This window comes from Dipodomys ordii, unplaced genomic scaffold (genome assembly GCF_000151885.1).
Source record: "Dipodomys ordii isolate 6190 unplaced genomic scaffold, Dord_2.0 Scaffold75, whole genome shotgun sequence".
Lineage (NCBI taxonomy): Eukaryota > Metazoa > Chordata > Mammalia > Rodentia > Heteromyidae > Dipodomys > Dipodomys ordii.
In genome coordinates, this window is record NW_012267291.1 from 2,632,933 (window position 1) to 2,646,005 (window position 13,073).

Below are 13,073 nucleotides of genomic sequence, written 5' to 3' on the forward strand. Positions count from 1 at the left end.
CTTCGTCTCTGTCTCTCTCCCCCCCTGTCCCTTCCTCTCTTACTGTGCACTATTCCTAGGGTGATGAAGCATTTTCACCGTGTTGTGTGGCTTCTTTCTCCAGCACAGAAAGAGCTCAGGAGATGTGGGTTGGAGGAAGAAGGATTTGATATGACGTGCCATCTGATTGGAGAGGGAAGACGTGAGAAACGGTGTGGTCTGTGGCTCTTTCCTTTCCTGGTACCAGGAAGACTCCTCAAGCCTCCCTCCCCACCTCCAGTCTCTGTCTAGGCCCCCTAGGTAGGGTTTTATCTATGGGCTGCTTAAATGGTTCCAGTTCATCCAATCACGTAACTGTACTTCCTGTTCACAGGACGTGATTGGTCCAAAGGTTAGCACATGATTCTCTCAGTGGACCAATGCTGTGCAATCTTCGGTCTCTGCTGGAATTACAGAGCAGAGAAACGCAGTTTGAACTGGGATTCTGGACCGCTGGAATGTGGCCTGGGCCAGCTGGTGGACATCTTGTCCCTGGGACAGGGCCATCAGAGCTGGGAGCAGGGCCAACACCCAGGAACGCAGGGCTAAGGGTAGATGTCGTGGGGCCATCTGTGGACCTGATCCTTCTCTGCCCGAGACAGTCTGTTCCTCCAAACCTTCCAGCAGGGCACAGTTTTGTCTCAACCCAGATCGAGTTAGGCTCAATCTTTTTCAACCTAAAGAGACGAATGGAGCAACCAGACCAAAACGGTGACTTTGTGCTTGTACTGGGGCTTGAACTCAGGGCCTCACGTCCTTGCTTGTTTTTTTTCACTCAAGGCTGGCGCTTGACCTCCTGAGCCACACCTCCACAGTTGGGGGATTTTGTCATCATCACAGAATATAGTGTCTGTGAGCCATAGCTACCAGGAGGCTTTTGTGGACACGGTCATAATCTTCCCTCCAGCTGGCCCTTGAGTCAGGATGCTGCACTTGGCAGGCGGCAAATTGTAGTCTGAAGTTGTTCCTTCCAGGAAGTGTGACTTGGGGGCCAGCGCAGGGCCTCTTCTGAGCCGCAGGGTAAAGGGGCAACACTGCCGGGTTTCCACAGCCTGGTGAGGTGCGGGACTCTGTGGGCTCCTCATGTGGAGGGCTTCTGGGCACCTGTTGGGCACCAGTGTGGTAGGCTGGGTTTGCACTACGTGTATTTGGAGGAAGGAAGTGACTCCGTGAGGTCTCAGCCCTTGGGGGTGGGGGGAGGAGTCTTTAACACGGATCACATCAGTTCTTCTTCTTTTTTTTTTTTTTAGTCGATCATGGGCCTGAACTCTGGGTCTGGGCGCTGTCCCTCAGCTCTTCAGCTCAAGGTGAGCACTCTACCACTTGAGCCACAGCACCACTTCTGGTGTTTTCTGCTTATGTGGTGCTGAGGAATCGAACCCAGGGCCTCATGCCTGTGAGGCAAGCACTCTACCACTGAGCCGCCTTCCCAGCCCTCAGTTCTGTCTTACGTTTCCTTAACAGAGGTGCATTTTTATGATGTCATGGGCTAGCTCAGGAAGGACCTTACACACTCTGGCCAGATTCTACACCCTGTGCACAGGTGAGGCAGGCTGAATCCTTAGTTGCTGGGCTTTGAAGATAGACTACGTATTTTCATTACACCAAGGAGGACCCGACCCAGGTCCTTGGCTGCTACAGAGCCCTGCATCACCACAGGGCTGCGATGAGTGTTGAGCGCCATGGTGCCTGGCGTGCGGGCAGTGCCCAGCGCATGCCCTTCCTGACCCCATGACCCCTGCCTGGGAGGGGCAGGTGGACCCTCCCCAGAGGCCCCTGCATCCTTGGCTCAGCCTCGTAGATCTGCAGAGAAACGGACATTTAACTGTAAAACGAGCATTCACCAGGCCCTGCGTTGTCACGTGGCTGGGGGGTGTTTGTCGGGAGCGTTTCTCTGGTTAATCACACACGATTGGACTGCTGTGGTGAGCAGCCCCTGGGCCTGCCTGGTGGGAGCAGAGCTTCTCTTTTCCCGTAGGTAACTCAGAAACGGAAGGAGCAGGTGTTGAAGGAGGTGTGTGTGTGGGCATTGATGGATTTCCTGGGGGCTGGAGGAGCAGAAAGGCTTCCGCAGAGCCCAAGGCGGGTGCAGGGGAGCCTGGGGCCTGGCTCCCTCCTCCAGGTGGGGAGGGCTCCCCACCCCAGGGAGGCTGTAACCCCAGGCCCTGAACCCCAATGCTGCTGCCTGAGCCTCCGTGGCCGGGTAGCTGCGTGCACGTGGATGGAGGAGGTGTGTGGTCATGTTAGGACCTGCTTCAGCTGCGTTTACCCCAACTCCAGAGATGCACGTGTGACTCAGGCCTGACCCGGCCCAGAGGAGCGCATGTCACCCTGGGTGCTAGGTTATGCTGGGCTGCATCTTGAGCAGTGGGTAACTCTGCCTTCTCTGGGGCCTGCCACCCTGGCAGGGTCCCGGTGTGGGCTTCTGAGAACCTCCATGTGGATAAGACAAGGGAGAGTGACAGATACAGAGAGAGACACATGGAGAGACACACGGAGAGACACAGAGACATTATTCTTGCTGATGTCATTACACAGAGAGAGATTATTCTTTTTTTTTTTCTTCTAGTCCTTAGACTTGAACTCAGGGCCTGGGTTCTGTCTCTGACCTTCATTTTGCTTAAGGCAAGTGGTCTATCACTTAGCTCTAATTTCGTTTTTGGCAGTTTAATAGAGATAAGAGCCTCGTGGACTTGTTTTGCTTGGATTGTCTTTGAACTGCAATCCTCAGATCTCAGCCTGGTGAGTTGCTAGGATGAGAGATGGTTCTCGATGGGACCACTAGACGTCTGGGCCAGGCTGTGCTCAGGTTAACTAAGCAATAACCTCCCTTACGCTTGAGACCGTTTGCGGGGAGTTTGGCTGTTCACAGCGGAAGGAATTGTGACCCCCCACGTCCCTCGTTGACTTTGGCTGGACAGAGTGACGTTTGCCACCTAGTTGCCCATTGCTCTCATCCTGGTTTCTCATCCTGGGCACGATTGTCATTTGAGGCTAAATCCTTTGTGGTGAGGCTGGTCAGGGCACTGTAGCACGTGGAGGAGCCTTCTGCCCAGTAGCCACCACTGTCGCCCAATTATACAAAGTGTCCCCAGACACTGCCAGTACTTCCTGGGAAACAAAACTGCTCCCAGTCAAGGGGCAGTCAGTGGTCTGGAGAGGAGCATAAGGGATTTCCAGTTGAGCTTGCATTTTAGATTGCATTGTGGGAACAAATTTGGCAACAGCTACGGCACCAGGTGATAATGGGCTGTGTGCTGAAGCTCCCCGTGGCAGGAAAGGCCGGGGTGGGTCTGTGGCGGCCCGGAGTGCAATTGTTCAAATGGGGAGCACTTGCCACAGAGCGGTTGAGTTGTTTAGCTCTGGGACTGTCGAGTGTTTGCAGAAGGAGCTCTTGACCTGCTGCTTTGCTCATGTCACCTGTGGCAGCCGTCCACTCAGACGCTCACTGCAGCAACGGACTTGAGCAGACAGAGCCCTAGTGGGACTGGCTGGCATCTCCAAGATCTTTCATTCCATGATGCTCACAGACAGACAGACAGATGGATGGACGGACAGACGGACGGACAGACAGACAGATGGACGGATGGACAGATGGACAGATGGACGGACGGACGGACGGACAGACAGACAGACACATACACTCACGGTTCTGAATAGCCTGGCACTCATCCCTAAGGGAGCAACTCCTGCTCACCTGCCCAGCTTCTCACTCAAATGTCACCCCCAGAGACAGCCTCTCCCCAGACCACTCCCTACCAGAGGCCAAGGTCACAGGTGTCATCGACTGCTGGAGATCTGCACCCTTCTTTGTGTCAGTACTGGGTTTGGACTCAGTACCTGGGCACTCTCTGTTTTGCTCAAGGCTAGGACTCTACCACTTGAGCTACAGCTCTAGTTTGGGCTTTTTGCTGGTTAATTGGACATAAGAATCTCACAGAGTTTTCTGTCTGGGCTAGGTTCAAACTGTGGTCCTCAGGGCTCAGCCTCCTGAGTAGCTAGGCTTTCAGGTGTGAACCACTGGTGCCCAACAAAGAAGCATCTCTATTTGAGCCTTTTTAACTGATTACCAGAATCGTATGAGAAGAAAGGGAGGAGAGTTTCCAAGACATTATTGTTGTGCTTTCTTCTCTCCTTTGAAATAAAGATGTACTCACGCTTATATTCTTTTTATTAAGGAGGGCTTCTTAAATTATGTAAGGTTCCACCAAACTTAGAGCTGCCTCTGATGGATCTCGATGGTTGTTGTTGTTGTTATTATTATCAGAAGATTTAGGGCTAGGCAAGTGATGAACTCATTTTTGCAGACATAGATTACAGAAACTGACAGCCAGCCAGAGGGATTCTGGTCTTCACAGGCTGCTCCTCTCTGCTCCAGGTTCTTGTCCTCTGCTTCCTTTATCCACGCCGCCTTCTTCCCTTCCACAAGCAATTCCAGAAGCGGTTCAGAATGCTGAAAACACCCCCCTCCCCAGGCATCTTATATCGTGGTCACTGGGGCAGCAGACAAGGAAATGGAGCATAAATAATGCATTTTGCTGGCAGGAAGCAAATGGGAAAGGGGGGACCTGTTGGGGTGGAGGGCTTCAGGTCAAGTGATGTGTGAAAGCCTTTCTAGACTGGTGACATTTCAGCTGAGCCCTGAAAGGTGGTGGAGGGCAGGAGCCGGTCCTGGAAGCTGGAAGACCATTCTAGAAGGAGAGGAAAGGGCAGGTGGTAGGTCCTGGAGCGAGGGATGAGGGGGAGGGCTTGAGGTCTGGGCTTGCGTGGGGGAGTGGCGGCTGTGGGCAGTGGAGGGGGGGAGGGGGGCTGAGGTTGGAGCTTTAGGTGGCAGCCACTTTGGAGCTTCTTTCATTCCAAATGTCACAGGACACCATCACGGGTGTCACTGAGGCGCAGAGAGACAGGCGTGGAGAAGAAAGCTGGGGCTGGCGGGTCCCCATAGGCTCCCGGTAAACAGGCCATAGCATCCCTCCACTGCCTTTCCTGTGATGTTTACCGATATCCCTAGAGATGAAGGAGAACTCCCGGACAGGGCGGAACACGGTGTGAACCCGTCGAAAGGAAGTGTGGAGTCGGTGATGAGGCAGCACAGCCGATTTGCTCCCGTGCAGGCCTGGGAATGAGGTTGCAGCTCACGGCGCTGTGGTCCAGGCGCTGGAGCTGGGGAAATGCTCCCAGATTTGAAGGCAAGCTGCCGCACGGCCAAGGAGCATTGCAGATGGAAAACCTTCTTGAAGCAGGACAGAGGGGCGGCTCCTCCGCGTCCCTCGTGGGTCAGTCCATCGTGGGTCACTCAGTAGTTGTTAGCCATTAGGAAATGGACATCTGGGTTTATTTGAAAGACAAGGCTGGGTCAGGAGGCTGTGGGACAGCTTGCAGGCCAGAGGGCAGATGGTAGTCACCAAAGCCCTGGGGACCCATCGGCCACTAGCGGTGGCACTGTCTGCATCTGCATTTGTTGGTGGAAAGTGCATGCATACATGTAGTGGATTTGATTGATCAATCTATCTTAAAAAGCATTGATTTCGGTGGCACTGGTGATTAAACTCAGGGTCTCCCTGGTCAGTTTTATTTTTCTATTAACTTGAGCCACGGCCTCAGCTCTTTCGCCTTTCATTTTATTTTTCAGATAAGGTCCTATGATTTTGCCTTGTTCTTTCTTTCTTTTTTTTTTTTTTTGGTCGGCTGTGGGGCTTGAACTCTGGGCCTGGGCGCTGTCCCTCAGCTCTTCAGCTCAAGGCAAGTACTCTACCACTTGAGCCACAGCACCACTTCCGGTTTTCTGGTGGTTTATTGGAGATCAGAGTCTCATGGACTTTCCTGCCGGGGCTGGCTTTGAACTGCAATCCTCAGATCTCAGCCTCCTGAGTAGCTAGGATGGCAGGCGTGAGGCACCGGATGCCTTGATCTTCCTACCTCAGCCTCCTGTGCAGCTGTGATCACAGAGGTACACCATCATGCTCATTTCTTCCAGTGTGCTTCTCACATGGCTGCCCAGCGAGATCAATCTCTGGTGGACTGGATGACCACTGTGGTGAGACATGGTTCAAGACTCCAAGCGCTGCCCGGCAAGGCTGAGACCCTGAGTTCAAACCCAGAGCCCACCCTGCCTGCCAACAGACATGTGGCAAGTATTTCCTACACGTCTTTTCATCATCTCTGTGAAGATTAGAAGAAACAATATGAAGGAAACAATTAGGGAATTGCAGAGATCTTTCGATTCGCTTCTGCTTTATTTCTTGATGGAAAAAACTAGAAGGAGGGAAGGGGAGAGCAGGGTTGGCAAACCATGACCTGAGAGTCAGTCCCCAGGCTGCATGGATGAGAGAAGGGTGGGTGTGGTGGTGGTGGCGTCTGTGTTTCAAATGCTGCACCTTGCCCTCCAATCCTGAAATCCATCCTAGGCAACAGAGGTAACCGGTGACTGTGCATATGTTTCTAATAAAACTTTATTGGTCCAGTTATGACCTGCTGGCCTTGGCTTGCCTGACCCCTGCTCTAGCTGTTATAAGAGAATGCCTTGGCTTGGATGGAGGTTAACCTTCGAAAGATCACCTTCCCCGCTGTATTATTTATTCATGGAGAAATTGCCCAGTCTTTCAAAGCTACCACACATTCTGCGGGAATATTCGAGGTCCTGTCCACCAAGCATGAGCTGCTGGTTTTCCTCATTTCAGATCCATTCTTGGGCTTGGCTGGTTCAGTTCCCAGAACTGTGATGCAGGACCGGATGGTGAATTCTTACAACTCAGGGGTCTTCCAACCCCCTGTTGGTCCCCAGAGCCCCTCAATACCCTTCACAGAGGTCTTTTGAGGATGACTCTGCCACCCATTTTCCTGCCCCACCAGGTTCTAGTAGAATGATGCGCTGGGTGAAAGCGCCCACAGGCAGATGCTCTTTCTCTTCTCTGGGACTGCAGAGGGGACCAGTCCTGCCTGTTCCCAGTGGAGTGGTACCTTTGAAAGGAGAGGGCTTTCTGAGCTCCCCAGGGTTGGCTAATAATAGCTTAGCCCGGGGCCCAGGCGCTAGTATTTGCTTAACATTTGGACTTCTGCCAGGTAATTTACCTATAAGCTATGCACAGAAGAAGAAAGAAATCATCCATCTAAAGTATTCAGATTTTGGCCTTAATTAAAATGCAGAATAAATATGTAAAGGCTAAAGAGCATGAATTATAGATACTGGGGTTTCTATATTAAAATCGGTTTTCATCTGTGCAGGCTGCGTGTTTATGGTGGGAGGAGGTGGGTATAGGAGTCTTCGGAAGGCGATGTCATTATGATTGTGTGCTTAGCAAGATGGAGAATGGAGCTATTGTGAGAGAACCAATCCTCTGCTGCCTTTCTCATCGGACTGAGTCCCCGGACTTCTATCTCTGTTCCACAAAAGGCTAATCCTGACCCTTGTCATTTAAATTGCCCGTCCACTGCTCCAAAGCTGCTTTCTATGGCTTACAAAGCGCCGGCTTGCCTGGTTCATGGGGTAAAGGCTTTTTATTAATTCATCGCTTCTCCTAGGAGCATGGTCGTGAGGAGGGGGCCCCAACTCGGTTGACGGGCTGAACGACACATCAGGGGTCTTAAACAAGGACACATAAGGTCAGGACATGAAGCCAGGAGCCGGCCCAGCTGCGTGGACTCTGCTGTGTGGGGGGGCTGGTGGGCCTAGGTGTGGGGTGCCGATGTCCTCCTGGGGATTTACTGGTTTATTGACTTATGTGTGTGTGTGTGGGGGGAGCAGGACTTGGCTGGAACGCAAGGCCCCATGCTTGACAGGCAAGTGCTCTGCCCGTGAGCCACACCCTCAGCCCTCTTGGCATCTCCAGTCCCTTGCCCCAGCTGGCCTCAGATGGGGCACCTTTTCCCTAGCTGGGATTACAGGAGTACAGCTGCGTGCCCACGCTTGCTGGTGGAGATGGGGATTCTGTCACTTTTTGCTCTGGCTGGCCTGGAACCACCACCATTCCTGCGCACCCCCCACCCCCATCTTCTGCTGTCTCCAGGGATTTTTTGGGGGTAAACATTGGAGCTTACAAATGGGTATCAATGAGAGGTTATCAACACTTTGTTTCAAAGCTCTGCATTGGGGAGAATCATGCTGAGCCCTCATTTGCATTTCTCTGGGACTTTGGAAAACGAATTAGATGAGAAATCCTCAATTATGTTGTAATCGATGTGGGGGTGGCTTTTTTTTAACTGACGAGCCAGACCTTTTTGAAAGCCTGGGATGTGCACAGAGACTTGTAGAGAAGATGGATACTTCAAAAGGCCCCTTGTCCCCAGGTGCAGGGCAGCCCCGCACAGGCAGCAGCACTTTGAACCTGTGAAGGCGCGGAGGGGTGCTGCGTGTTGGGTCAGCTGGCCGGGCCAGCCCAGCCAGGGCCCCGGCCACTGCTCCTGAGACCAGGTGCTCGTGGACACAGCCAGGACATCCACCCGCAGCTGCCTGGGCACTTGCTCTGTGGGGGTTGAGCTGAGCTGTAGGGACTAAGACAGGGCACTCTCTACAGGGTCCAATGTCTCACTGCCTGGACCTTCATTAGTCTACAGAAAACCACTATCACCACCACCATTGTCATCATCACCATCACCACCATCATCATCACCACCACCATCATCATCATCATCACCATCAATCACCATCACCATAATCATTACCACCATCATCATCATCATTCTCATCTCTATCACCACCACCACAATCATTACCACTATTACCATCATCACCACCATCACTATCACCACCACCACCATCACTACCACTGTTACCACCAATACCACCACTACCACCACCACCCCAATCACCACCACCACCATCACTATCATCACCATCACCATCACCACCACCACCACCATAATCACCATCACTACCACCACAATCACCATCACCACCACAATCACCATCACCACCATAATCATCACCACCATCACCATCATCACCACCACCACCATAATCACCATCACCACTACCACCATAATCATTACCACTATCATCATCATCATTCTCATCCCTGTCACCACCACCACAATCATTACCACTATTTCCATAATCACCACCATCACTATCCCCACTACCACAATCAGCACCACTATTACCACCATCACCACCATCACCATCATCACCACCACCGCCTCCATCTCCACCATTATCACCACTACCACCACCATCACCCCACCCCCCTCACCAGAATATCACAGGAAACAAATCCAACCTATTTTCTTTTAATCTAGAAATTCCAGTGTTTGTAATCACAGATCTAGCTGAGGGACCTTCCTTACCCCTCCTCTCTCCCCAGGTGTCTCTCTGGACCCTGATTATTCCTTCTGGCGGTCAGGAGCTTGTCCAGGCTGTTGGAACTTCCTTTCCTTAGGGTGATTTGGTGACATTTTAACAAGCAAAGCGACAGCTGTGGTTCTACCCTCCGCTCCTCTCCCCCTCGCCCTTTGAAGCCACGCAGCAGAAACTGTTGTGTGACAGGCGACTCCGTTGCCGGTGATGGGATGAGTGGTCAGGGCCCGGCCGCTGAGGTGAGGTCTGTGGAGACAGCTCCTGCTTAACGCCAACACTTCAGGGATGCCACCTGGTTCCCAGGCTGGCAAATATTTTGACAGAACTCACAGAAAGAACTCTTCTTATGTCCCTGTTCTCTCTGACACAGCAGGCCTGCTCCGTTTGTCTTTCCCGCTCTGCGGCTGCCCTCCCTGGTCCATGCGCTTTTAAGAACTGCAGCCAGGAGGAAGGAATTGAAAACCTGTCACCCACAGTCCCTACCATGGCCTCCCCCTTCTTGTCTGGGAAAGCACAGTGCCGGCCGCTTGCGGGATAATGACATTATGCACAAGCACACGAGATGCTTACTCAGGTGGGACACCCTGTAATTTAGGAGCCAGAGCCGCAGAGACACCAGCCTCGCGTGAAACGGTGCTTTCTGTACCTTACACTTCAAAGCGCTGGAAACGGCATCATCCCCCAGGCCAACCTGGGGCCTCCCGTCCACAAGCCAAGCAGCTTGCTCCTCCGCTGCAAGCACCGTGATGACAGGGATTTGTGCCTTTTGTTTGCAGGTTAGAATTATGTGATCTTCCCAAACCCTTCCGCTTGGCTGGAGTTATTTTGAAAGAATCAGTAAAATGAAATCCTTGCAAATAATAACCTGTATGGGCGAAATATATTGCCTCTTTAGCATCCGGAAGAACTTCCAGTTTTGATAACTTTAATTGGCTCCCTGAAGCAAAATCATTCCTGGTATAGCCGAGGCATATTTCTTCAAAGATGGCAGAATCTGGCCTTGGGAAATTTCTTTTAATTCCAATATATCAAAATTATAGCCTGTTTACATAAGAACCATTCTATAGGGGATTATCTATTTAGGATGTAATTGTGTACCAAAAATGAATTGCCAGTGGAGACCAAACTTAAAATTCAGACCTAGCATGCGGAGGGGCATTCGAGTCCTTTAGACAATTATTTGTTTAGTTTTTTTTAAAAATTACCATTCATTTTTCTAGCTTCTTTCTTCCCTGTTCAGAGGATCCTACAGCTGTTTGTGTTGGCGAGAATGTGTCGGAGATTATGAAGGGCTGTGAAGTTAGGTAGCCCTGTCTGCGGTGTCTCGGTGGGAAAGGAAGGTGACAGAGATGAATTAGTGACTGGAAGCTCATGTCATCCTAACAGGACTCAAGCTCTGTGGGGCTGGGGCCTGGGGACAGGAACAATCAGTCTGTTCTCTTGGATTATGAAGAGCTCGCCACGGCCCACTCCACCTAGGTTAAGAGGGTCTCTATTCAGTGTGGGCCTCAGAGGGGAAGTCTCTGTAGGAGCAGTCGTGGCTGATGGTCTTGACTGGGATGCAGACTGGGAGGGTGCTGGGGGAGCCTGGCGGCGTGGACATGGTCAGCTCTCCTGCCAAGGCCTGGCGGCCTGCCTGCTCCTGGCGGCGGGTCTGCAGTCCACGGGAAGAAAACTCTGGTGGCTTAAAGCTTGAGTTGGTGGCGTTTATCACTGGGACTTCTGGCTTTCAGTCATTCATCACCTGGACGGCTCTTGGCTTCATTCAGAGGAGAAAGTGATGCCCATTATTATTGCCATCATTCTAAGGGCGGAGGTGGAATGCAGACACCTGCCTTCTGCCGCGGGGTGAAGGCCCAGGCTCCCTGCACCGCGCCGAGCTGGCCAGACTAGATTGCAATTGGTTCCCAAATGGGTGAAATTTCATCCCACGGGTGTTTGCAAAGTCTAGAGATGGTCACTGAGCTCTTTTACTTCGAGGCTAGTGCTCTACCATTTGAGCCACAGCTCCACTTCTGGCCTTTTTGTTGTTGGGGGGTAGTAAATTAGAGGTAAGAATTGTGTGGACTTCTTTGTCCAAGTTGGCTTCAGGCTTGGCCCCCTGGGTCCCCAGAGTCTGTGAATGCCTCTCATTTCATTCTTTGACCTTCTAACAAACTTGGTTGGAGTTGGTGACTTGCTTACTATTTTATGGTTGCTTTGAACATGGGAACTTTAAAATGTGGATCCATGGCTCACCCTCACCCTTGCACCGCACCCAAGTGGAATTCAGCACAGAAACTCATTCTTCAGGCAAGGGAGGCAAGGCTGGTCTGCGGTGTCATCTGGCTCTGTCTTCTGCCTCCTGGCCCATTGCTCATCTCCACACCAGTGCCTGGAGGAACATGGGCAGTGCAGAGTTGGGGCTGGGGGAGAAGGGGAGGAAGCTGCTGTGCAGGGCAGAGATGGAGAGCGTCCTCCTTCAGATGAGCAGCTCCTTGTCAGTGCCTCTTCCAGCCCTGTCCTCTCCATGTCAGGGTGATTGTGGGCAGAGTGGAGGCTCCTTCCTTCTCTCCCTCCCTTCTTTCCCTTTTCTCTCTTCTTCTTTTTTCCTCTCTTTCTCTCCCTCCTTCTCTCTCTCTCTATTTTCTCTCAGTTTTCTTTATTTTCTTTCCTGTGCCTGGGGGAACAGGGCAGTGCTGTTTTGAGTCACCCCGAATGTTATTTCAAGCCAGTCCATCTCTTGAATCTGGAGACGTGTGGTTCTGTTACTAACTTGTGTTCACAAAGAGGCTGTCAGTTCAAGGAAGGGCTCAGCTTTCAATGGTGTGTGTGTGTGTGTGTGAGTGAGTGTGAGCATGTGTGTGTTATAGTGTGGATTGGGTGCTTTCTCCACTTTATTGTGCTTTTTCTCTTCCCTGGTGGGGACACACACACACACACACACACATGGAATTGATATTCACCTCCTGCTGTGTGGGTAAACTTAACAGTTATTCTCTTGGAAATGTCACTTTCCACCTAGGGCACCCTGTATTTGGAAACTGCAGAGAAATCCTGGGTATTGGATCTTGTGTGGGCTCTCTATGGGTATCAGAGGTGGGTTAACCTTGCCAGCTAGCTTGTGGGTAGGACCTATGATATGAATGAACTTCGTGATCCTGCGGTGCGGTCTGGAGATGGGACCACTGTTTGCTCCCTGGATGGCTGGAGGAACAACCTTGCCTTAGTGTTTGGTTGTCATTGTTTCCGATCAGCCAGAAAAAAGCAAGAGAAATCTGAGCAGGGTGACAAAGAAAACCCCAAGAATCTAAGGTGGTATCAGGCTGAGTGGGAAGCAAGTGGGTGGAGGGCAGTGGAGGAAACCCTGAGTGGGTCTGGGATCAGTAAGTACAAACATGGGCTAGAATTTCCAAGAACCTCAGCACCTCGGGTGTTGTTGGGGGGGGGTTTGGAGCCTGGGTGGCAGCTCACTGAAGGAAGCCCAACCCTCCTCCCCGTACTGACTGTGTCCTATGGATTTACCTCCTAACAAAGCCGCAGACCTCTGCAGTTTGTCCACCACCACCTCTCCAGCTCTCTTCTCTCGTCGGGTGGCAGCAGACTCCCAGTTGGTCCCCCGTGTCCCTCCGGGCCCCTCAGAGCTGCAGGCAGGGCGGTCTTTCCTGAGGCAGATCTGCTAGGGCGTACACCACAGTTCTGCTGTGCTGCAGCGTGTCCCCCCTCCCCAGCCGTCTGCTCCCGGCTCCGGGGTGGAGTCGCCTCTGGCGCCTTCCTGAGCTGC